The sequence below is a fragment of the Canis lupus genome, chromosome 31 (assembly GCF_003254725.2).
Source record: "Canis lupus dingo isolate Sandy chromosome 31, ASM325472v2, whole genome shotgun sequence".
In the NCBI taxonomy this organism is placed as follows: Eukaryota; Metazoa; Chordata; class Mammalia; order Carnivora; family Canidae; genus Canis; species Canis lupus.
The window spans coordinates 13,817,806-13,842,748 of NC_064273.1; the positions used below are offsets into that span (position 1 = coordinate 13,817,806).

A 24,943-nucleotide genomic window follows, 5' to 3' on the forward strand; every position below is an offset into this window, starting at 1 on the left:
AAACCCATGGTTATTAAAGAGAGGTGATTGAACTATGTCTGGAGATGCTTTTGGTTGCCATAATTGGAGAGTGGCTGCTACTGGCATCTTGTATCTGGAGGTTAGGCATGCTGCTGAACATCCTATGATTCTAGGACAGGCCCCACCACAAAGGATTATCCAGACCAAAATGTCAATAGTGCCAAGGTGGAGAAACCCTGTGCTAAATGCTTTCATAAACTCTTCCTTTAGTGAACATAATTACAACAAAAAATACATTTTCATGGGGAATATGAAGAGACATCATATTTCAGGGGGAATATGAAGAGACATCACAATATAAATAAATGCTCACAGTAAGAGACATCCAAGAAGTTTGCAGAAGGAACTTGAATAAAAATATTTTGCTCTTTCAAATTAACACAAGAAATACAAGAACTTCTGATGTTTTTAGGAAAAAATGCAGTATCCTTCAGAATATTATTTGAAACAATCTCGCTTTGAATTCAAGGTGTTTTATGGTTTAATTTTCTAAGCCTGACTCTGACTGTAAAATACAGATATATTTAGGTTTTCTAATGTGTGCATGATATAGTGTGGACTTAGACTGAACAATAATTTACCTCGTTGATGCTGAGGATTGGAACTTTGGAACTTTTAAAGAGAGAAGGCTTAAGGTACATGATAAACTAGAAAAAGTAATGCTTTTGTACAGTTAAGGTACAAAGAGATTAGCAGGGCCTCAGAACTGCCTAGGAACTGTATGCTTTTCTGTCAGAAAGAGGAGCTAAGATATAGTTGAGGCTGGCTGACAGAATCAGGTCAAAGTGTTCTACTTCGTTTTGATGGGTTCTTAATATGGAGTTCCTTGGATGGAGCTAAATCTATATAATTCCGAATCTGAGGAAAGAAAAAAACATGCATATACATGGAGTTTCCTCCAGTAGCTAAGTTTGGTTATGTGTTGATGTTACCCCAAAATGTTCAGAAGGTATGGAAACTTATCAAAACATCCAAATTACTCAATGACTACTGAGTTAGGAAATAGGAACAAATCAACAAATTCTTCCCAGATGAAAATAAAATCAACCAAACTGGTTATTTGCATCCTTGAAAACAAAATTTCCACTACTAGATAATTAATTTTTGTTTAACTTTTTACTTTAGAATAGTTTAAGCTTTACAAAAACTTGGAAAGATAATATAGAAAGTTCCAGTACATGCCATGCCCAGTCTTCTCTATTCATGTCTTATATTACATTATTAATATTTAACTCTAGCATAATACAGTATCACAAGTTACAAGCCAATATTAATACATTTATTAACTAAAGTCCATACTTTACACAGACTTGCTTATTTTTTTCCAAATGTCTTTTTCTATTGCAGGATCCCATGTAGGACACCATATTATATTTAGTCATTATATCTTCTTAGGTTATAACAGTTTCTCAGACATTCCTTGTTTTTGATACTTTTGAGAAGCTCTGGGCATGCGTTTTGTAGAATTGGGAATTTTCTGATGCTTTTATCATCGTTAGACTGGGGTTATAAGTTTGGGGAGAAGACCACAGAGATAAGAAGTTAAACTTCACAAATCATACCTAGATTACATTCTACCAACATGACATATCATTCTTAATATTAATCTTGACCACTAAGCTAATGTACTGTGCGTCTTTCAATTTTAAAGGAATTAAATGTATGTATTGAAACTGTATACACTAAATGATATGTGTTACATAAAATAGTGTGAGAGAATGTTCAGGTAACTTTTTTTTTTTTTTTTGCTTCGTTCTTTGTTGAGATCATTATGTTTTCTTGAAAAGTACTTAGTCAAATATTTCTTTCACTGAAATCATAACTATTTACTACTGTGTAACAATCCTAGACTAACTTAGATTAAAGCCTTATTTGTCACAATGTTTGACTAACTTCTGTGAGATAACATTGAGAGATAAATTCTTTTCTAAGATGAAATAAAAGCACTACTAGTATGATAACGATTATTTTTAATAAGAACATTTTATACTTTCCATGTGATTTTCACAAGCATTATCTCTCTTGAATGTCATAATAACCCCAGAAGTTAGTGAATATTATTTCTTTAGTCCTAGCAATTACTTTTTTGAAATTTGTGCCCAATATGACAAGTATTTGCATGTTACATGCATCTTCGAATGTGTTTTGTGAATACAAAGACATATTAATAGCTAAGGAAAAGTAGAGCCCTTCTTTCCTGAAAAATTTACATTTGTACTTTGTGTATGTGTATGACACATATTTGTGTAAGAGAGGATATTCAGTGGTTTCCATTATAGAGAAAACATTGGGTTTTCTTATTTGTTAGCAGATAGCAAGATTTCACATCTCACTAAAATTAAGTTTCAAGTCTAGTGTGTCAATAAATCAAGTAATTTCACAGGTAAATCAAATAATGGAGGCATCTCTAAGCTATTAGCTGAAAGAGAGAAAATATTGCTATAGAGATCATTCCGAAATTTTGATGATTTGATTCTGAAATGTTTTTAAAACTATAATGTAGCTAAGTTACTCTTTGTAGGACTAGAAAGATATATTAAGAAATCAACTATTTTCAAAAATTTTCTCAAAGTGGGATCTGCTGCCTCTATCATTTGGGTATTTCTGCTTAAGTTTGACTACTTTTCAAAAGCTAAGATAATATTTGCTGATCAAAGGATTTATCAAAACAATTTTTATATGGAAAAGATCAGGTCTTGTCTTAGGACAGTTTATATTAATAATTAAGCCTTAGTTGTTAAATGTTTATGCTAATAAAAATAATCATCTTGCAAGATAATGGACGAGACGAGTAAAGAAAACTCTCCCTATATAGAGCACTTAAATATGTTGATAATATTTTTTAAAAGATTTTCAAAAGAACTACTTACCTGGTATGAATTAAAGGGAACAATCTGAGGCCATAAATAAGGAAAAAAATACAGTAACACAATGCCAAGAAATTTATAAAATTGATCATAAATCAATTTATAAAATTGATTTATAAAGGCATCTGGTGGTCCCTGGCGGTCTAGAATCTAGATTTTAGTGGGACATTGAATGCAAAGGACCAGAGACAAAATCTGGGCCTCAATCAGTGTGTGGGTAGTCAGGCCAGAGATGCCTGCCAATGTGAGACACAGGAAGAACACTATTTTGAATGAATACACACACACACACACACACACACACACACACGCAGAAGCTTATCTAGTGTATCTTCTTGGAATTGGTTTTGCATTGAGTAGGAGAAAATTAAACACTCACCTAAGAATGCATGACCACAAACTTGCCCTCAAGTACATATGGGTAACTTGAAAAACCACCTTTGAAAATTTTATTGAACATTGTCCTGGATTATACCTATAATTACCTGGCTGAAGCTAGAGCAAATCCTTAAAAAACTCTAAATACAATCCATAAAGAATTCACACAAAGTTCTAAGACATGGGACTTTATATATCTTTTAAATTACTAAACATATAAGGAATAAGTTATGAACAAAAGTTACTCGAAAAAGAATACACTGCATATTGAGACCCAAAAATATGGTAGCTGTTGATATTTTCAAGTGCAGAATATAAGGCCAGGGCTGGTACAGGAATATTAGTAAATCAGAGACAAAAGTGGTAGAAAGGACTCTACTTTTATTGCAGACTCCTCTGTCATCCAAAATAATCCACAGTAAGCATATTAAAAAAATCAGTAGAAAACTCGTAGAAATCAACAAATCCACAGGCAGACACATTACCATAGGCTAGAGATACGAAATCTGGAGAAATAGAAAATAAGATTAAACATTTTAGGATTAGGATTATTGATTATAAAATGTAAACTCAATATATTAAAGCCTTTTAGTATATTAAGGCTTTTTTTTAACGATTTTATTCATTCATTCATGAACACACACACACAAGAGAGAGAGAGAGACAGAGACAGAGAGACAGAGACACAGGCAAAGGGAGAAGCAGGCTCCATACAGGGGGCCCGACGTGGGACTCGATCCCGGGACTCCAGGATCACACCCTGGGCCAAAGGCAGGAGCTAAACCACTCAGCCATCCAGGGATCCCCTATTAAAGCTTTTTAATATATTAAAGATGTTAAGCAGAGATTAGATATCTAGAATAAAGAATTAGTATATTTGTCAAAGAACTGTTAGAACTCTTAGAACTGACAAAATAATTGAAATTTAAAAATTTAATAGTTATTATCTACTATGTGCCTGGCACAATTTTTCATACTGGGGATATATCTTTACAAAAAAGAGTCAAAACCCCTGCCTTCATAGAGCTTTATTTTCTGGTTTGTAGAGACAGTAAAATAACTAAATAACTAAATTTCAGATGACTGAAATTCATTCATGTTGAAAATGCATTTGTGCATTTTCTTTGCTGTTTAGTATTCCATTGTATGAATATAGCACACTTTATCCATTCTCATCTTGGTGAATAACTGAGGTGTTTTAATATTCTACTGTTCCCTATCTTTTGATGCATCTATATATACTCATTTTTGTTGGGTACAAATTTAGTATATAAATGCATTTAATTTGAATAGACAATGTCAGTTTTCTAAAATGGTTGTATCCATTTAAATTCACAATCTATTAGGGTCAAGTCCATCCTCATCCTTGTCAACATTTATTATTATCGGTATTTACATTTTAGATTTTCTTTTACAGTTTACTAGAATTGCTTGGTTAAAGACATTTGGGCATGGAATTTTCTTTATGGAAATATTTGTAACTATAGATGAAATTTTTTAATAAACTATTCAACTATTCAGGTTTTTAATTCTCTGTGTGACCATTGACTACTGCTGTAGTTTTAGGTATTTGTCTTGTTTCATTTAAAATAATCAAATTTATTGATATAAACTTGTCTCAAATACATCTTTACTGTCCTTTAAATCTCTTGGATCTAGGATTTTCCCTTTTTCATTCCTAATATTGATAATCTGTGCTTTCTGTTTTTATTTCTGCTCCATCTTACAAGAAGATTGCCAGTTTTGTCTTGCCAGTAAACAAACAAATTTCTAGTTTTTTTGACCCTCTATATTGTAGTTTGTGTCTCCACCTCATCCCCAACAACCCCTCCTCCCCCAATTTCACTTGCTTTATTGTGGTATTCACTTCATTGAGGTGGTCTGGAGCCAAATCTGCAGTATCTCTGCGGTATGCCTATAGTTATCTTTGGAGGATAAGTGATTGGAAGGGCATGAGTGGAAGCTTATGAGGGTTTGTGATGTTCTATTTCTTGGCCTGAGTCACTGTTCCATGGATGCTTTCATTTTTTTACTTAGTTGTATATTTAACTTTTTTTTTCAGTTTTTATTGCTTATTTTTAAAAGACAATTTAGGAAAGTGATGTTTCTTCTATAGAACTTTGTACACATGCAATATAATTCAGTGCAATATTGTTTTTCCTGAATATCTTGCCTTGCCTCTTGGCTACATTTTTAAAAACCCTTGTCATAATTGCACCTGGAGTACTTAAATTCTTCCTTTACAAAACCCTTGAAATGGCACGACACAAGATCTTTCTTTCTCAACATGTTGCTATTTTTATGTTTATAGGCAGTAAAATTTATATTTCTAACTATAGTTTCCTGTGACTAGGAGCTTATCATTATGTACTGTTTAATTTCTACTTTGTGTTGAGCTCATTCATTTTAAAGGATTAGCTTCACTTTGGAGGATTAAATCTGGCCAAGGTTTGTTTAACTGTGTAAGATGAGGCTATGAAAGGCACATGCTAAAAAAATAGATGCTGCTCCTGTTCCTTCTGCTCATGTTGATGGTAATAAAGAAGAAGGTCAGGGTACATGCAGTGAGAGGATATAGAAAGTCTTCCAAGGGCGTGCCCAAGGAATGCTAGAGTCTCTGGTTGGCCCTAATCATTGATCTTTCATTTTGTTGAGTGAAAACTGCAAGCCAAGTATGTTCAAATGTTAGGAACACATAAAAGGAGAATATTTAGAAAAGGAAGAGACAGAGTGAAGTGGTTTGCAGAGAAAATTATGGAAGAAATATATTTTTTAAATTGTAATGGAATTCTACTATATGGCATATGGTTAAAAACCTTCTATCATATCTTCACACAAAATGTTCAGTAAAATATTCATTTTTACTATTGGCATTTTTCCCCAGCATGATGATGCCTGTTTCAAAGTCAGGAGGTTGACAATAAAATATGTCTGTTGAGAAGCCCTTAGTATCTTGGTTACAACTAGAAAAAAACAGTACAGAAATATTTCTTTAAAATGCATCAGAGGAGCATGGCTTGATTTTAAATCTTCAGTCAATTGCTCAGAAACTTTAGAATTCAATGGCTGGCCAACAGTAAATTATCTAGCCTCCAAAAGCAGGAAATAGAATTTTTCTTGCTTGCTTTTTGCTCATAGCCTTGTCCCTGATTCCAGAATTCTTTATTCCATGAATTTACCAAACTCTGACTTAAAAAAAAAAAATACAGCAACATTATTTTCAAACTCATTGTACCTTTACAATTACTAAACACTAAAAATCAAAGCCCAGTGACTGGCTACTTTTTAAAAATCAAATAGGAATCTTCCTAAAGATCCTGGATTAGAAATGCCTGGAAAAGACTCAAGGCCCTTCGTTGATCCTCTGCATCTCTCATATTTCTCAACAATTTTAAGAAACATATTCAAAATTCAGGTTATTTTTTCCAATTACATTTCTAATTAAACTCTCTTTTATCTGATACATAAATCTAAGGGTCACTGCAAAAATTTAAAGTAAGCTTTCAAGTTCTTTACATGTTAAAACTTGAGATTAATAAAACTATTAGTGAATTTTTAAAATTTAATTTTTGTTTTTTAGTTTTGGTTTTGGTTTATTGTGCTCACTGACTATACAGAGAATTGAAGTTCCTTTGATTTCAATGGAGACTTTTGTATGACCAATCACATCACATCTTACTGGCTGTCTTTGAGCTTTCTTTCTTAGATAATATATATCTTGGATAATATATATCTTTATTAATCTTATTTGAAATTTCAATTATTTATGAGCTAATCTTGCTATAATATTTATCTGCTAGTCCCATTTTAATAATAGGTTTAGAAGAAAACACAAATCTATCCAGTTTGGGAAATAAGAAACAAATGGTTTGTTTTAGAATGCATCAGGACATGTCTTAGTTCCTTAAATAAGCTCTTAAAAATACAATAGTGAAAAGTAAAGAATTGTTAATTCTGAACCTATAATTGAAAAAAATGTATTTGGTTGCAATATGCTTTTGTTCCTCATCGTTCCATTTCTAAAGCATTTATTTTCTTTTTTCTGGCCGTCCTAAATCTATCCATTTCTAAGGGCCAGCTCTGACCCTCTCTCCCCTTTCTTGGGCAGCTTGCCACCCCCACAGCAGTGAATTACAAGACTGTACTACTCCATGTAGCAGACTTCTAGGTCTCTGTCTTATGTCTTTAAATGCAAGGCAACAACAATTGATTTTGTTTCTCTTATGTCTGTTGTATCACCTATAACATCTTGAGCATTTTTTCCCTCATTTTTTCCCTCAGCATTTTTTCCCTTTTATTATGTACATAATAAAATTAATCCATTGATTCTATAACACAAATATTCCTTTCTCATGACACCAGGATGATGTGATATTATGATTAAATGGATCTCTGTGTGTCAAGAAAAGTTTACAGAGTCCAGTACTAATATAATATGTTGTTTAATATGGATCTTTCTTTGATTAATTCAATTCAAAAAGTATTTATTGAGCACCTATTGTGTATGTGCAATACACCATGGAGGTGGGTAATAGGGGAAAAGTAGAGAACAGAATTGACAAAATCTCTGCATTCATAAAGCTTGCATTCTAGTGGGGGATCACATGATAAGCAAGAAAAATAACTGAATATATGTGTGTACGTGAATTTTGCATTATATCTGTGTATATGTGAGAGAAAGGCATTCTGGGGAGGAAAACAGCAAGTTCGAGAGTCAAGAATGTTAAGGCATAGCAAGGAATAGGTTACATAATTAATAGGAGTCAGCTGATCTAAGTCCTTAGAGAATATTGGAGTATAACAGAAAACTATCGGATAATTTTGAGCAAAGGAATGCCATGATCTGTAATTCTGTGAAATCTGAGCTCCATAACTTTCTATTCTATCTTCCTTCTTACCGTCATCTTTAAAAAAAATCCTATAGATTTATAGGCCATATACCATGATAATCTTTCTACCCATACCACATATGTTTTATACACGTACATTTAAGAATAACATTGTACAGATGTAGGAATGAACTTCCTTTTACATGATCACTCAAAGAAACCTAGAACCTAATTTATAGGCACCTAAATGCTTTGTTTATGCCATTATTCTTAGACTTACATAGACTAATTCTCTCTCTCTCTCTCTCAAACATGCTGATATTTAAAGCTAGGAAAATATCCAGAGATATTTTGAAAATAAGCAAATGGGTTTTTTTAAATCATTTTTTGTGATTATCTACACAGTTGTCTCTCAGCATCCATTTTTAATTTGAAACCAAAGAAAAACAAAACAAAACAAAAAATCTTTCTTGTCACCATTGTAACATCTATGTCCTCAGAACCTAATCAGGGTTTAGGTGAATCATTTTCATAGTTGTATATATATCAGCCAAACCCTGCCAAAAAACCCTGATGTTTGACATTGAAAAATGTGTTTCCATTCTGAGGGAGACTACTGAGCAAAAACAAAGTCTTTGTATTTCAAGATGTATTATTGCCAGGTTGCCTTTTCATTCACAAATACAAACTTAAAATAGATAATCCATCAAAATAGATAATCAATCAATAAAAAAAACTAATATTATGTGATGAACTAGGAGAAGTTTTTCTTTTTTTTTTCAACCAATTTGTGTACTTTTCCATTCCTTTTCTTTCCAGAGCACATCTTACTAGCTTTTAGGGATTTTTTTCCCTGTTTCCATGTGGTTCTTAGGGGTTGTCAATAGAAAAACACCTGAGCCTAACCTGAAAACAGTCAACTATCTCCACAGATGTTGTGTTCAATACACATTGTGACTAAGCAGCTCAAACTAAAGTCTTTAAAATTCCTTATTGGAATTATCTGAGTTCCTTGTAGAGGTTTAGCCTTATTTTCCTTTTCCTTTGTGAGCTTTAAGTGTATAATTCTAGAGCCAACTGTATCCATGTTTACTGACATATGGAAAAATCCACTTTGCAGAAGGAGACAGTGAGAAACAAGTACAGATGCGGAAAGGATTTGCAGACATTTATGCAGAAGTTAGAGGACAGAGAGATGGAGAAAGATAAGTAGAGAAGCAAAGAAAGATATTTATCTTCCAATTCCAACCCTTGTGCTCCTCCTGGCCATGCTACTCTACTGTCTCCTCCAACTACACAAACCAATAAAATCCTTTCTGTTTTTGGAAATTTAACATGGATTCCTGTTATCTGCAACCAAAACAAACCTGAGGTAGAAATTAACACCAAAGGATATGTTGGAAAAAGAAGACCTTAAAATGGAAAATTGGCTGAGTTGAGGTGAACTAAGTTACAAGGATGATTCCATGATCCCAGGATGGAAATTGGCAAACTTTGTTCTGCCACAAGAAGCAGGTTAAAAAGTTGCCTGTTAAATCTTTAGGCTTCATGTGCTTTCTGAGGCTGGAGCTATAGGAGATTTATTGGAAAATGTCAGAACTCTTGGAATAGGTTCAAATCCTTCACTTCAGTAAGGTCTTGAACAAATGACAGAAGCTTGCATATAAATTGGCCCATCCAAAATTTAAAAGGGCATAGCACACAGATTTATTGAGAGATCTTGTCATCTCTCTTCTTTCTCTGTCTCTCCTTACTCAGTTGGGACAAAATATTAGGAACTGTTTACTTGTCAAGAAGCATTAATTGCATGATCCTCAGTGGTCTTGGATTGTTGTCCAGAGGAAGAGAGAAAGAACTGAAGAAATGGAAAAGAACTCTTCCATAGACCTGTCTCTATCAGGTGGAATTCTCCAAATTTTAAATAATAAAATTCAAGTCAGATTCATTTTTTAATTTTATTTATTCATGCAAGACACTGAGAGAGGCAGAGACACAGGCAGAGGGAGAAGCTGGCTCCATGCAGGGAGCCCAATGTGGGACTCGATCCCAGTATCCTGGGATCATGCCCCAAGCTGAAGGCAGATGCTCATACCCCTGAGCTGCCCAGGTGTCCCAAGTTAGATGCATTTGAACAAAAAAAAAAGTAATTTATTGGTTTATGGAACTTAAATTCCAGTGGCAGTCTGACTGTAGACCCTGGAACTCAAATGAGGCCTTTATGACACTGTTTCCTCTTAACTACTCACCCTCTTTCCTTCTGTGTTTGATAAATTCTCAGTGAAGGTCCTTTTATCAGAAAAAAAAGATGGTTGTTAGTAGGTCCAGATTTGTATCTTACCACCTCCAAGTCTAGAGAAAAATATTATTTCTCTTTTCTAGTTCCCCAATTGGAAATCCAGAGTAGTCTTTTTTTTTTTAAAGATTTTATTTATTTATTCCTGAGACACAGAGAGAGCGAGAGAGAGAGAGAGAGAGAGAGAGAGAGGCAGAGACACAGGCAGAGGGAGAAGCAGGCTCCATGCAGGGAGCCTGATGTGGGACTCGATTCTGGGTCTCCAGGATCATGTCCTGGGCTGAAGGCGGCGCTAAACTGCTGAGTCACCCGGGCTGCCCCAGAGTAGTCTTCTTGAACATGATGCCTTGGTTTGTGTGATTGGGGAAATAATTTTCTCAATCTTATTTGTAAACTAAGAATAATAACTATAAAAATAACAACAACAATACCATCTGATACTGTTGCTGTAAGGAATATAAAAATTAATTTACATAGAACTTGGCAAATATAAAGTGCTTAGCAAATACAAAGTTCTACAAAACAATCGGGTTTAGCATCCACTATAACCCATTCATGGCTGTCCAGCACACAAAATAATGCATATTAGAAGCAATAGTAATAGCAGCAGTAGTAATGATACTAATAATTATTATTACAGCAATAGTTTTGAGTTACCCAGAATTCTTATGATCATCATGCTTGAGTTTGCAGTACCAGTCACCTGTAGGAAATCTTTCCCTTTCTGCATATAGTCATATTAGAGCTGCCAATCATGGTGCTCCTTTGTTCTCTCAGGGTTTTAGATTAAACAAGTGATGTAGACTGGGTCAGTTGCAATACTGCATATCTTAGACACAGTGACTGTTCCAAAAGATGATCATGTTCAGTCCAAAGAACTTCCCTGAAATTTTCTAAATAGGAAGTGAACAAGGGTGGGATGCCTGGGTGGCTCAGTAGTTGAGTGTCTGCCTTTGGCTCAGGGCATGATCCTGGGGTGTTGGGATCGAGTCCCACATCAGGCTCCCTCATGTGTCTCCGCCTCTCTCTGCGCGTGTTTCTCATGAATAAATAATCAATTTTTTTTTTAAAGAAGTGAACGAGGGTAGCTCTTGATTCCTCTGGGATGGAAGGTTGTAAATGTGTAAATATGAGGCCATTTGAGACCCAGTGGCTGCTATATGGAGATGGTCTGTGTAAGAGAATATTGAAAGGGAGCTATAGCGCTGATTGCCCAATTCAAGTCTCTAAGATCCCATTCTTAGTTCTTTTGATTTTATTTTTAGCTCTTTCATTATTCTTCCCAGTCATGATCATAAAGAAATTCCATTTTTTCTTAAGCTAAGCTGAGTAATATTCCCATGTTCACAACCAGAAGTGACTAGAATAAGGTAGGATGTTATTACAGATAATGAGTACTGTATAGTTTGACAAATGCCTCACAGAGAGCAAGTCATCGAAAATTAATTCTGAGAGATCCCTCAGACATCATTGAGACCAATGCATTCTCAGTTATAGATGAGTAAGTTGTTCTTGGAGAACATGTGTTAGCTTGTGATTTCAAGAAGAATCCAGCTGGCTGCATCAGGCAGACCATTGGGCAATGGTAATATCTAGTGTGGCAATAAAGGGAGAGGTCCGGAGGAGAGCAGTGAACTACCAGTCCGTGGTTCAGATTACAGGAAATCCTGGAGACCGATTCTTATTAACCAAATGCGGAAGACCAAACCAAAAATGTCTATATATTAATTTAGATTGGAAGATGAACATTGACCATGAGGTATGCCAGTCATCTGAGGGAGGCACCCTTACTGACAGGCAAGCTCAATGTTAAAGATTAATATGATCAGAATATTTTAATGTTAAAAATATTCAATAGCAAAGCTTGCTCCATGAAAGAAAAAAATAAGCTACACTTTGGCAAAATTAAAAAATTTTTCTCAGAGAAAGTCACTGTTTAAAGAATCAGAGACAGGGGAGACAGGATGGCTCAGTTGGTTAAGCATCTGACTCTCGATTTCAGCTCAAGTCATGATCTCAGGGTCATGGAATCGAGCCCCACTTTGCCCCCCACCATGGGGGAATGGAAGCTGCTTAAGATTCTCTGTCTCCTTCATCCCCTGCATGCCCCCTCCTGCTCAGTCTCTCCCTGTCTCTCCCCGCTCAAACAAAAAAATCAGAGACAGAAAATATTTGCAAATCACATATCTAATAAAGCAATTTAATACAGAATATATAAAGAACTCTTAGAACTCTACAAAAGAATAAACAACTCAATTAAAACATAGAAGATCTGAACAAACACTTTTTCAAAGTGATACAAATGGAAAATAAACATATATAAAAAACATATCATTTGTCATCATGACAAATGTGAATTAAAACCATAAAGAGATATCACTGCCCATTTTTTAGAATGGCTAAGGATTTGCTCTTTTTCAAACATTTTTTATTTTGAAATATTCTCAGACAGAAAAATCACAAGCACAAAAACACCTGAGAGTAAGTTGCCAACTTGATGAGCCCATCACTCCTACTAAAAAACACTCCCAAATTTTATCTCATAAACAAGGGCATTTTGTAACCACAAAGTAACCAGCAAATCAGGAAATTGCCATTAATACCTATTACCATCTAGTCCCCAGACCCCTTAATTCCTTAATTTAATATATCACAACCTAATCCCTGATTCTGTAATGGCTCCATTTTTCCTCAACCCTCCCAGTACCGAACACTGATGATGTGGAGCCTCATGCATCACTGATGAAAATGCGAAATGGTAGGACTACTTTCAAAGACAGTTTGGCAGCATCTTATAAGTGAAAGACAGCATACTATCCAGAGTTCAAGAGATTTAAAAATGCATGGCCACATAAGAACCTGTATATGAATGCTTGTAGCAGTTTTATTCATAATCCTTAAAAACTAGAAACAACCAAGACGTTCTTGGAAGGTGGGGGAGGAGGTGGTTAAACAAACTGGGGATTCCATACAATGTGATACTCTTTAGCAATAAAAAAAAAAGCTGTTAGTTCATACAATTACATGAATGACTCTTAAGTGCATTTTACTAAGTGAAGGAAGCCAGATCCAAAGGGCTATGTATGATTCCATTTTATGGCCCTGTAAAAAAGCCAAAGCTATAGGGATGGAAAACAGATTAGCATTTGTCAGGCAAAGGAACCAAGGACTGGTTGACTATTAAAGGGACTCTTCTGTATATATAAGGAAACTTCTGTACAGTATTAGGATGATGGATACATGGTCATTTTCATTTTTCAAAACCCATAGAACTTTGCATCCCAAAGAGTGAATGTTAATGTTTGGAGTAAAAAAAAAACAATGAGACACACCTACCAGGATGATGTATGGTGACCTATATGATGCAGACTCTGACAAATGAATCTAACTAATTACAGACCCATGGCATAATCTCAGTGAAAAGGGTGGAGAGAAAAAGAGAAGTGACTTTGGAAATAAGTTTGGAAAATCATGTCTTAGCTTGCATTTTAAGGATAAAAACAAAAGGTACATTAACACCCCTCATCTCTGACTGGCAGCATTACTTGTTAGGTTCCTATTTCTGTCTACATTACATGGGCCTCCAATTTGGGAGCAGTATTTTGCAAGGGGAATGTGTTCCTCTTACTTCAAGAAAGGAAGAAATAAATCAAGGCACTGGTCAAGGAGGAGAAATCTGTGAGTCGCTGTGACACCTTTGGGCCTGCACATCCCCATCCACCTGGGAGGAGTGTACCTGCAGCAGCCCCAGTAAGCCCATGGAAGGGGCGGTGGCTCCCCAGCAAGTCCTTGGGAAAGAGCGGGAGGTGAAAAGGGGTAGGAAGCACCTGTTCTTCGGATCCCCTCCTCTCACCTAAGGAGGAGCAATTAAACTTTGTAATAACCGCAGGCATATTAATGATGCAGACTTACAGCAACACCATTTGAAAATTTACTTATTTAAATTCTTTTTATCTGATAGTGTTGTAAACATTTTCTATTTTGTTGTCCTGTCTCCATTATCATTTGCCTTCTTGTCAATAGGAAGCCTATTTGAAATGGGACGGAATGATTCTTCCTAAGTAAGCGGCAAAGGAGAAGCTTCTCCCCTGATGTTCCCAAGCCCATGACTCCCTGCTCTTCAGCAACAGGAATAGCCCATCAAGGCACATGATTAGTACGATGGATCCATCCCACCACCCCACCACAAAGGCTTCCAGCCTGACCCGTTTCCTGTAGCAAGGAGGAGGAACAGAAGTCATCTGAGAGGTGGTGGCAGCCCATAGCAATGGGGCACTCTTGTCACTGCTCCAGATCCACACCAGGAAGGCAAGACAAGAAAAGCAGAATGTGCCCCAGCCCACCAGTGTCCACTCTTAGAACTGGGAGTCACTTTGTGAAAAGTGGCTCCTTGTCTCTAGTTCAGGTGCAGTGACACAGGGGATTTTTCAGGGGAAAAATAGGCCGTAAAGACCAAAAGCTCTGCTGCCTGGCCTATAAGGACTGACTTTATTAAGAACAACAGAGATTGGAGAAATATATAACCTAGGATGCTATAGGAAAAAAATAGAGATACTGGAAAAGAACAATTAAGGAAAAGCTGATGGCTCTACTATCAGCAAAATAGCACATCACCTAGAAACTTAATAGAGAAAGCCAGGGAAAGAGGTAGCCAAGAAGAGCCCTTCTGGGATCATAGTCAACTCTGGGTTTGGGGCAGTCTATGCACATATGCATGATTGCAGCCAACCAGAAGCAACCATTCCAGGCAGCCAAGGGGCAATCTTGAAAGCAATTTCCAAGCCACACACAGACTTAACAACACTGTGCAGAAGCCTCACTGGCATGAAGGGTTTAAACACAAGCTCTGACCAAACATGGACTGAACAACTCACAGGCGAACTGTGAACTGCTCTACCTCGCAAGTTACTCCTAGAGAGTCAAGCGTCAAAATCACAGACACCAATAGTACAAGCATCAAAAGATAAAATAAGATACACAGGACAACACCAAAATTAAAAATTTCTGTGTGTCAAAGGACACCAGCGAAGTGAAAAGACAACCACATGGAGAATATTTTTACAAATTATATAGCTAATAAGACTTGGGTCTACGACATATGAAGAACAATTACAACTCAATAATAAAAAGACAAATAACTCAGTTTAAAAATCGTTAAAAGGTTTGAGTAGACATTTCTTGAAAGAAGATATGCGAAGGGCCAGTAAACATGTGGAGATGTGTTCACCATCAGCCAGCAGGGAAATGCAAATCAAAACCACAAAGAGCTACCATTTCAAACTGACTGGGGTAACAATCATCAAAAAGGTAGATAACAAAAAATTTGGTGAAAATATAGAGAAATGCAAACCTTCATACATTTCTGGCAGGAATAGAAAAATGTCACAGTCACCTTAGAAATAAGTCTGGCAGATTTTCACACAGTTAAACATAGAATTACCATGGCCCACCAATTCCACTCCTAGGTTGGTACCTAAAAAATGAAAACATATGTCCTTACAAAAAAAAAATTTGCACCAATATTCAAAGCAGGTTTATCCATAATACTCAAACACTGGGTGCATCCCTAGTAAACATCCAGCAAGAGGTGAGGAAACAAATTGTGGTATATTCATGCAATAGAATATTATTTTAAAAATTAAGCAACAGGGGGATCCCTGGGTGGCGCAGCGGTTTAGCGCCTGCCTTTGGCCCAGGGCGCGATCCTGGAGACCTGGGATCGAATCCCACATCGGGCTCCCAGTGCATGGAGCCTGCTTCTCCCTCTGCCTATGCCTCTGCCTCTGTGTGTGTGTGTGTGTGTGTGTGTGACTATATAAATAAATAAAAATTAAAAAAAATTAAGCAACAGGGGCTCTGGGGGGCTGTCAGTTAAGCATCTGCCTTCGGCTCAGGTCATGATGTCAGAGTCCTGGGATCAAGCCCTACATCTGGCTCCCTGCTCAGCGGGGAGACTGCTTCTCCCCCTGCTTGTGCTCTCTCTCTCTCTCTCACTCTCTGTCAAATAAATAAATAAATAAAACCTTTTAAATTAAAAAAATAAGCAACAAAATAAACAATGTAGCTTTGGATTATAAAGCAAAGTATAAAATATATATAAACAGTGCCATACTTACATAATTATTAATAAGTGAAGGCAAGAAGGGACACATCTTCCTGACAGAAGAATTCCAAATAATCTATACATGTTCTCTCCCCTGGTGCTTAATTCCCATCTCACCCCCTATCCCGGAGAGTGCGCTACACTTAGTGAGTTACGTCCAAAGGACAGAGTAGGGAATAGGCATAATAATAACTCGTTAGTGAAGAAACCTGGCAAACACTACCAAATTTTGAACAAAATAATAAAGGTTAACGTTGGTAGTGACTTCATGTGAATATCATGTTAACATGGTAGGATGTTGGAAAAATGGTGCTTCAGTTTGTTGACATTGTTTTGAACCTGTCACTCCATTCTAATTATGAGAAAAACATAAAACAACCTCAGGGTAGGGGACATTCTCTAGGATATATAGTCAGTTCACCTCAAGGAATTTGATAAAAAACAAAAACAACAACACCTGAGAAAAACAAACCAGAGAGATTGCAGATACTTGACAACTAAATGCTGGTGGAACTGAATAAAATCTGGACGTTAGATAAGAAATAAAGAGTCAGGGCACCTGGGTGGCTCAGTGGTTGAGTGTCTGCCTTTGGCCCAGATTGTGATCTCAGGTCCTGGGATTGAGTCCCTCCCTCATCAGGCTCCCTGGAAGGAACCTACTTCTCCCTCTGCCTGTGTCTCTGCCTCTCTCTCTGTGTCTCATGAATAAATAAATAAAATCTTAAAAAAAAAAAAGAAGTGAACAGTCATGTGCCAGTATCAGTACCTCAGTTTTGACAAATGTACTATAAAAGTTAAGATGTTAACCAGTGGAGAAATTGGCCATGAGAGTTCACAGGAGTATGATCTTTGCAACTTTCCCACAACTCTAAAATTATTCCAAAATAAAACATGCATTATAAAAGTATGCTGAATACTATTAACACATATTTTGATAAATTTATGAAACTGTTCTTTTTGACTACAGAGATGCTTCTATCAAGGGTAATTGTGTTTGGAGCAAAATACATGGAAAATACATTAATACATTCTTCTGCATGATTTCTTCGTTTTCTAGCACTCCATAAAAAAGTAGAGAATTTCTTCTATCCCACCCCCTTATTGCGGTTCCTTATTTCACAATACATATCTGAAATTAGTGGAAAGACACAAAGGAAGCATTGGCATTTCTACTTTCATAAACACTAACAGATGCAAAATCAGGAGGTCTTCCTAGCTACAGCCAGTGGATTTACTTCTCAGCATGGTTTTATTTGAATAATAGTGGCAAATTACCCTACTAAGCACCTTTGACTTTTCAGAAGAAAACTACCATTAAATAATAACTTATACTAAAATAGTAATAGTTCTATTCATAATGATGTCAACTATCCATAATAACCACATTTTTTTTCAATCACTGTGGAAATCACCTTAGATTATGTGTTGGGGCACCTGGGTGGCTCAGTGGCTGAGCGTCTGCCTTTGGCTCAGGTCGTAATCCCAGGGTCCTTGGATTGAGTCCCTCATCAGGGTCCCCAGAGGAAGCCTGCTTCTCACTCTGCTTATGCCTGTGTCTCTCATGAATAAATAAATAAAATCTTTTTTTTTTAATTTATTTTTTATTGGTGTTCAATTTACTAACATACAGAATAACCCCCAGTGCCCGTCACCCATTCACTCCCACCCCCCAAAATCTTTTTTTTAAAGAAAGATAAATAATAAACTCTGGTGTATTTACTATGAAGTTAACGAAGCTTAAGCTTCAAGGCCCTTCTTTGGACTCCTACATTTTGTTTTGATTCTTTTTTCTAGTTGTAAAGAAATTTTAATTTGCCTACTTAACTTTGTTTCATTACTTTTTATTCTTTTTCTTAAAGAAGTTCTCCCCAAGTTGTATAAGCATCAGGTCCCACAAAGCCTGGATTCACTTCTGGTTTTAAAAGTAAACATCAGAAAAAAAAAAACGAACAACAAAAACAAAAAACAAAAAAACTAAAAACCACAAAGCACAGCATATGTACAGACAGCAAAAACAATAGACAAATAAGATGGTCATAAAATCTCTAATGAGACTGTTTGAAAACCATATAAATAAAATAATCATATATTTTGGAACAGAATAAGATGAAAATAGCTTGATTTTAAAAACTATAAATAAAAAAAATAAAAATAAATAAAAACTATAAATGGACTGACTCACTTATTAAGATGAAAAGACTCCCATTTGGATCACTATAAATATTCATCTATATAGGGTGTCCTAAAGAATCTCCTTAAACAGACTCAGAGAGATTGAAAATAATGAATGGGAAATGTGTAGCAGACACAGGAAACCCAAAAATAAATCAGGAGCCGCAATCTTAGACAAAGTAAACTTCAAAGGAAAAAGCACTAAACAACATTATGTTTCACTATTCGTTATATAATGAATAAGGGTGAAATCCACATGACCATCTGATAGATGTGTATCTCTGCTGCGGCACTGGATGGGGCAAAAGTAATATTTCCTAAATATGATAAACGTAGGCCCTCATCAACTATACTACCTGAATAGGTATGGGATCCCTCAACTTGAGAAATAAAAGTTCCAGTTTGTTAGTATCTTTCAGTAACAGCAGGGGCTGCTTTAATTTTTCTCTGGGGAATCCTTAACCTAGTAGCATGGGGATTTTTAAGATTAAAGTCAGCAACTGGATTTAATGCCCAATATACCAAGAAACAAATTACCATGATTGGGAAATCATAGAAGCAACAGGAAAATCATTTAACCTATCAGATACTGAATTAAGCAAGAAAATACGAAATAAATATTTATAAAATATCTCAGGCAATATAACTGATAGAGAAAAAGGTAAAATATGAAGAGACTATAACTGGTAAAATGTCTGATTAGTTATGGAGAACCAGAAATGGTTTGCCATGGATAGAATAAACATTATTATGCTGATAATAAGTATAGGATGCTTCTAGCCATTAGGAAATTTTCAAAACACAAAATGAAGAAGAAATCCAACTGAAGGACTCTCTAAACTAGACTTTGTATGTCAAAACCAAATCTTTCCCCTCCATTCCCACTGGACAAAATTGTACTTCTATTGCTTTTCTTCTAAGAGGAGCTGGTAATCACCTATCCAGGAAAATTGCCCTTTGGAACTGCAATCTAAATACTAGCCTTTGGTTACTCTTGCCAAATTCAACTCAAAATTGTGTAAAGGTCATTTTAACATTACCTATGAGACTAATAATGATCGATGTGGACACCCTTGGCTATCATCACAGCTACTATGGCCTGGAGACACATTTTCAAGTTTAAAAAAAATGGCTTATGAGTGTGTTATCTGTCCAACAATTACATCTGTTAGCAATGTACTGTATAAACTTTACAGTTAGTGAAAAACTTTAATATAAGCTTTTGTAAACTGAGATTACATGGCAAAGGAAAATAACATTTTAATGTTGTCTTCTGGGCCTCTTTCCTTTTATTTCTCTGAGTCAGCAGCATGTGCAGGCTCTGTCTTTGAGTGGTTAGCCAGACTCTGCCAACGTTTCACCCAATGTGAAATTCTTATTTAACAAAGAATCTAAGTCCTTTGGGAAAAAAAAAAATATTGGCTCATGTTTACAGACTTACAAGTGACAAAAAAAAATTGCGCAAATGGAAAACCTTTAATTTTAAAAATACAATCAATGCAAACCACAACTCTTTCATAGAGTCTTTGAGAAAATCCTCGCTTCTCCAGGAGCATGGTTAATTAATTGGCCATAGCTGAATACTGAATAATACTCCCCCAAAGTAGCTGTGCAACTACATCTTGAAACCCCAAGAGTTCAGATTGGCCTTTTTGAAAGACCTAACCCATCTAATAAAGGCTGGTACTTCACAATTTTCTCTCATCTCCTATTCTAGAAGCCTAATGGCCAGATGTTCTGGCTTCTGGTCTCCGGCAGTTATAGCTTGAGCATTTGACCTAGTATGAGATTTATAATCTTGACAGCACAACTGGAGGTTACCTGTACCATTGAGAATGCAGTGGCTGTGACCTCAGAAGTTCTCAGAAAGCCACGTCCAGGGCTGCAGTGCTGGGGGCCATTCCAACCAGACTGCTCTGGGGATGAGAGCCTCATTGGTTTCCTGCTGTCTCTCTCTCCTTGCTTTGGCTTGTTTACCTGTCATCCCATCTGCTGTGCAAGCTAGCAGACAGCCTTCTAGTATGTTTCTGTCTGCTCAGACTAAAGACAGTTTCTATCTCTTGCAGTCAAGACACCTAACGTCCATAACATTTCATCTAAAAAGTAAAGTATCAGATACGAATAATGCATATCTGTTTTTAGCCATCTGTTCCATGTAATGCAGGTGAATCTCTGGGTGTACCACCATTTCCTCCTATCTCATCTCTCCTGGATTTCTCATTTCTGACTTTGTATATAAATAAGGAGACTGCAAAATTAAATTTGTCTACCATATGCTTAGCTTCTCTTTCTCATTGTTGTGAAGTATATATACGTAGTTCAAGAGATTAGGGCAAAAGCCAGAAGATAGCTCTTATTAGGCTTACCTCCACTCAAGTCTCCTGTGAATGCACTTCTCGGGGGCAAAATAAAAAATATTCAAATTGTTTCACTCTGAAATCATCTGTTGTAAGAAATTGCAGGCTCTGGTAGATTTAACTCCCAAAGGAAAATATGAAGTGCAGACACAATGGAAAAATATTTTAAATGATGGAAAAAGTTGTATACAGTAAGGGGCAGTAAGTAAACTTTAATATATTTCAGTTAAGATTTAGTGCTTTTTATTTATTTTTTTAAGATTTTATTTATTTATTCATGAGAGATACAGAGAGAGGGAGGCAGAGACACAGGGAAAGGGAGAAGCAGGCTCCATGCAGGGAGCCCGATGTGGGACTCAATCCTGGGTCTCCAGGATCATGCCCTGGGCTGAAGGTAGGCACTAAACCGCTGAGCCACCCAGGGATCACGATTTAGTGCTTTTTTAAAAAAGATGTTTACATCAGGAACTGTTTCAAGTGATTCGTATCAGGGTTTTTTTAACCTCAGCTGCATTGGCGTGTTGGGTGGGATAATTTGTTGAGAGCCACCGTCCTGTGAATTGTATGCAGTATAGCAACATCCTTGGCACCTATCTACAAGATGCTGGCTGCACCCTTCCCCCCATTTATGACAAACAAATGCTTCTAGATATGGTCAATGTCACCTGGGCAGAGGGCAGGGGAATCACACCTGTTTGAGAACCACTGCTTTAGCTAAATTTCTTATCATCCTCAAAGCAAATGCTTAAGACAGGAATTATCATTACCTCCTTTCTGCAGATGGGAAAAAGGAAGTGCAATGTTTGGTGAGTTTACCACACGAACAGCTAATGAGGAGGGCTGGGTTCAAACCTCCTCAGTCTGACTCCACAATTTTTGTTCACATTATTTTTCAGTTGTACCTAAAGTAGTTGGGGTTAGTTGAGTTCAAGGATTAGTTGAATTCAAGGGTTAGTTGAATTCAAAGATTTATTGAAGTCATCTATATATGCAATTCAGGAAAAAATTATACATTCTACTAGTCTCTTCTGATTTTTTTATTATTTTATTTTATTTTATTTTATTTATTTTATTTTATTTTATTTATTTTATTTCATTTTATTTTTGTAGAACTCCCCTTAGGTATTCAATGCCAGGGAGATTCATAATACTTAAATTCACATTTAAGCAATCACTCCTGGACTTTAGTTACACTTTTAAAAAAGCCTTGGTAAAGGGACGCCTGCGTGGCTTAGTGGCTGAGCATCTGCTTTTGGCTCAGGGAAGATCTTTGGTCTGGAATCTAGTATTGCATTGGGCTCCTGGCTTCTTGTCTCTGGCCTGCTTCTCCCTCTGCCTGTGTCTCTGACTCTCTTTCTCTCTGTGTCTCTCATGAGTAAATAAATAAAATCTTTAAAAAATAAATTAAAAAGCCTTGGTAAAAAAAAAAAAAAGATGTGGAGATGTGACTATGAAAAGTCAACATTGGTATATTATATCAACATTGGTATATTATAAAGTGAAATTACTAGCAACATAGACAATTTCAACTCCCTCCTTTAAACATATTGTAGAACTGAGCTGTGAGTGGACTTGGGCCCATCACTGTATGGACTCACCTCATGTTCAAGACCACACTTCTCCGGTAGAACTGAAACAGCAACTCAGGTTGTTGACTCAAAGCTCTCGAAACTGGAACACCTTCAGAGTTCATGTGGAGGAGCTTATGTGAGTCCATGTTGTTTCAGTCTATTTTTCTAAATTTCAAAGCTTTTTTTTTCTTTCTGTGAGAGCATGCAGCACCAGTAAAAGAAGGGAAGAAAAGAGGAATGTGGAAAGAAAAAGAATAAAAGGACAAGAACTAAAATTTTAACCTAAAAGCAATCCCCACAGAACCAGTTTTTAAATTTATAATTTTAATTTAAATATAAAATTTGAAATGAAAATTAAATTTTAAACATCATCCATAACTTGAGCTGGCAAAGTAATTGGATACATTCTGCCAAGAACTCTACTTGTAGTAAACAAATAAATCTACAAAATGTCATTTTTTTCTTTCCAGACTCACAAAAATTTTATACTTGGTACCTTAACATATTGAGACATATACTTTGCAAACCTACTGTGTATATCTTTGTAGCTTTCTAACTTGGCTAGAACGCAAGGAGCAGGTGGGAGGGAGATTGAACAGTTTTTGCAAATTTAGGAGAAATGGTTCATTGGAGAAGGACATTCCAGACAGCACACTAAGGCTAATAGAACTCAGTGCTTATGGATTTAAGGCAGGCCATAATTGAGTCTTTATTTGCCCTTTCAAGGACTCAGGCAAAGCTTTATTCCCTTAGCATAGTACATACAAGGTGACATTTTTCAGCAGTCTGACTTTTCAATTATGGATCTTTTGGAAAGCTAATGATGTCTGTATTGTTAATACTGCCAACATTGTGTCAGTACATCAGAACCTGTGATATTAAATATGCTGATGTAAAAATATATGTTATTTCTGCTCAGCCGTGTGCAAACAATCTGGCTGAAGTGCTAGAATTATAGGGAAATCCTCTCCGGAGATAAAAGTAGAATGAAATTCTGTTGAGAGCGGTTCTCCTCTTTCAAGTAGTTTCTTGAAGTATTAAGGTCAAAATTTTAGAAATTAATTACATGGAGTCTCTCACTCAAGATTTCTGGGTAAAGTTATAATATTCTTACTGTATTATTCTTACTTTGGAGGGTGGAGAGGGCATTGCTAGACATCACTTAGACATCATTTAGAATTTTAAAAAATCTATATGAATTATTATTGAATAAAATGATTGATGTTGTTTAAAGTTTCAAAAGGGTGACAATATTAATTCTTAAGCAGCATGATCTAAGGATCCAAGACTGAATATTTTCTATCACATAATTATTATAACAAAGTTAGGATCATATTCTTAATGTTTATCCTTCACAATAAACACTCACTAATTGGTTATGAGCATTGGCCATTGTTTAGTGTGATGGTTTCCAGATGTTTAAATGCAGTGACAGCTTATTGATAAAATGAATTATAGCAACCAAAGTAACAAACTAGAAGCACATTCTCCTCAAAAGGAAAAGGAATACTAAAAGTGATACTTAATCACATATTTAAGACATCACCCTTCCAGATTTTCTAATATTTTTATTACTTAGTTCCAAATCTCTTGCCTAATATATCTCCATTAGGCAATAAATTCCAATAATGACATTATTTCTCATGTATAAAAACGTCTGTCTGATATTTTCAGAGAATAAACCTTATTTGGCATGAAATGAAAGTGCATGCTACACTTTAAAAAAATTTCACTTGCTGGTAATGACCAAATGGAACAAAGTATTTGGCATAGAAGGGAAATTATCTAATGATAACAAAAAACAATGGGGAAGAAAATGTTTTTATTATAAAGGAAACTTAAGAAATAGCATATCCTTTTTGTTTTTAATCTCTCATCTTAGAATAGGAGTGTAATATTAATTTAGAAATAGTCAAGAAATGTGCGTAGCAATAAATAATCGTCCTACAGACCATCACCAGAATATAATTAGAATATACCCTTAGGGTGCAACTAGGTGGCTCAGTCAGTTAAGCATCTGACTCTTGATTTCAGCTGAGGTCATGATCTCAGGGTCATGAGATCAAGCCCTGGGACAACTCCATGCTGGACCTGGAGCCTGCTTAAGATTTTCTCTCTCTCCCTCCGCCCCTAACTCCACCCCCACCTCTCTTTCTCTTTCTCTCAAAACACACACACACACACACAAACACACATATTTAGATGCTATTACTTAATGAAATTTTTATAATGTTTCAGTAAGTAGCTTCTCATATTACAAGACAGAAATACTTCATATTGCTTTTCATCTTATATAAATTGCTATGATGAGTACCCTATATAGAACTTCCACATGATATTAATAAATATTAA

At 35.9% G+C, this 24,943-nt stretch overlaps 1 long non-coding RNA gene across 2 annotated transcripts in view; it reads right to left on the reverse strand.

Moving 5' to 3' along the window:
- LOC112661579 (uncharacterized) overlaps positions 1 to 22,845 on the reverse strand; it is a 49,636-nt gene extending 26,791 nt beyond the window's left edge. Inside the window, exon 1 of one of the 2 annotated variants that reach the window (XR_004811132.2) lies at positions 22,619 to 22,845. This is a non-coding gene — a long non-coding RNA (uncharacterized LOC112661579). The remainder of the gene's footprint in view (positions 1 to 22,618) is intronic. The other variant, XR_007407515.1, reaches the window with a different exon arrangement.
- Between the last annotated feature and the right edge of the window lie 2,098 nt (positions 22,846 to 24,943).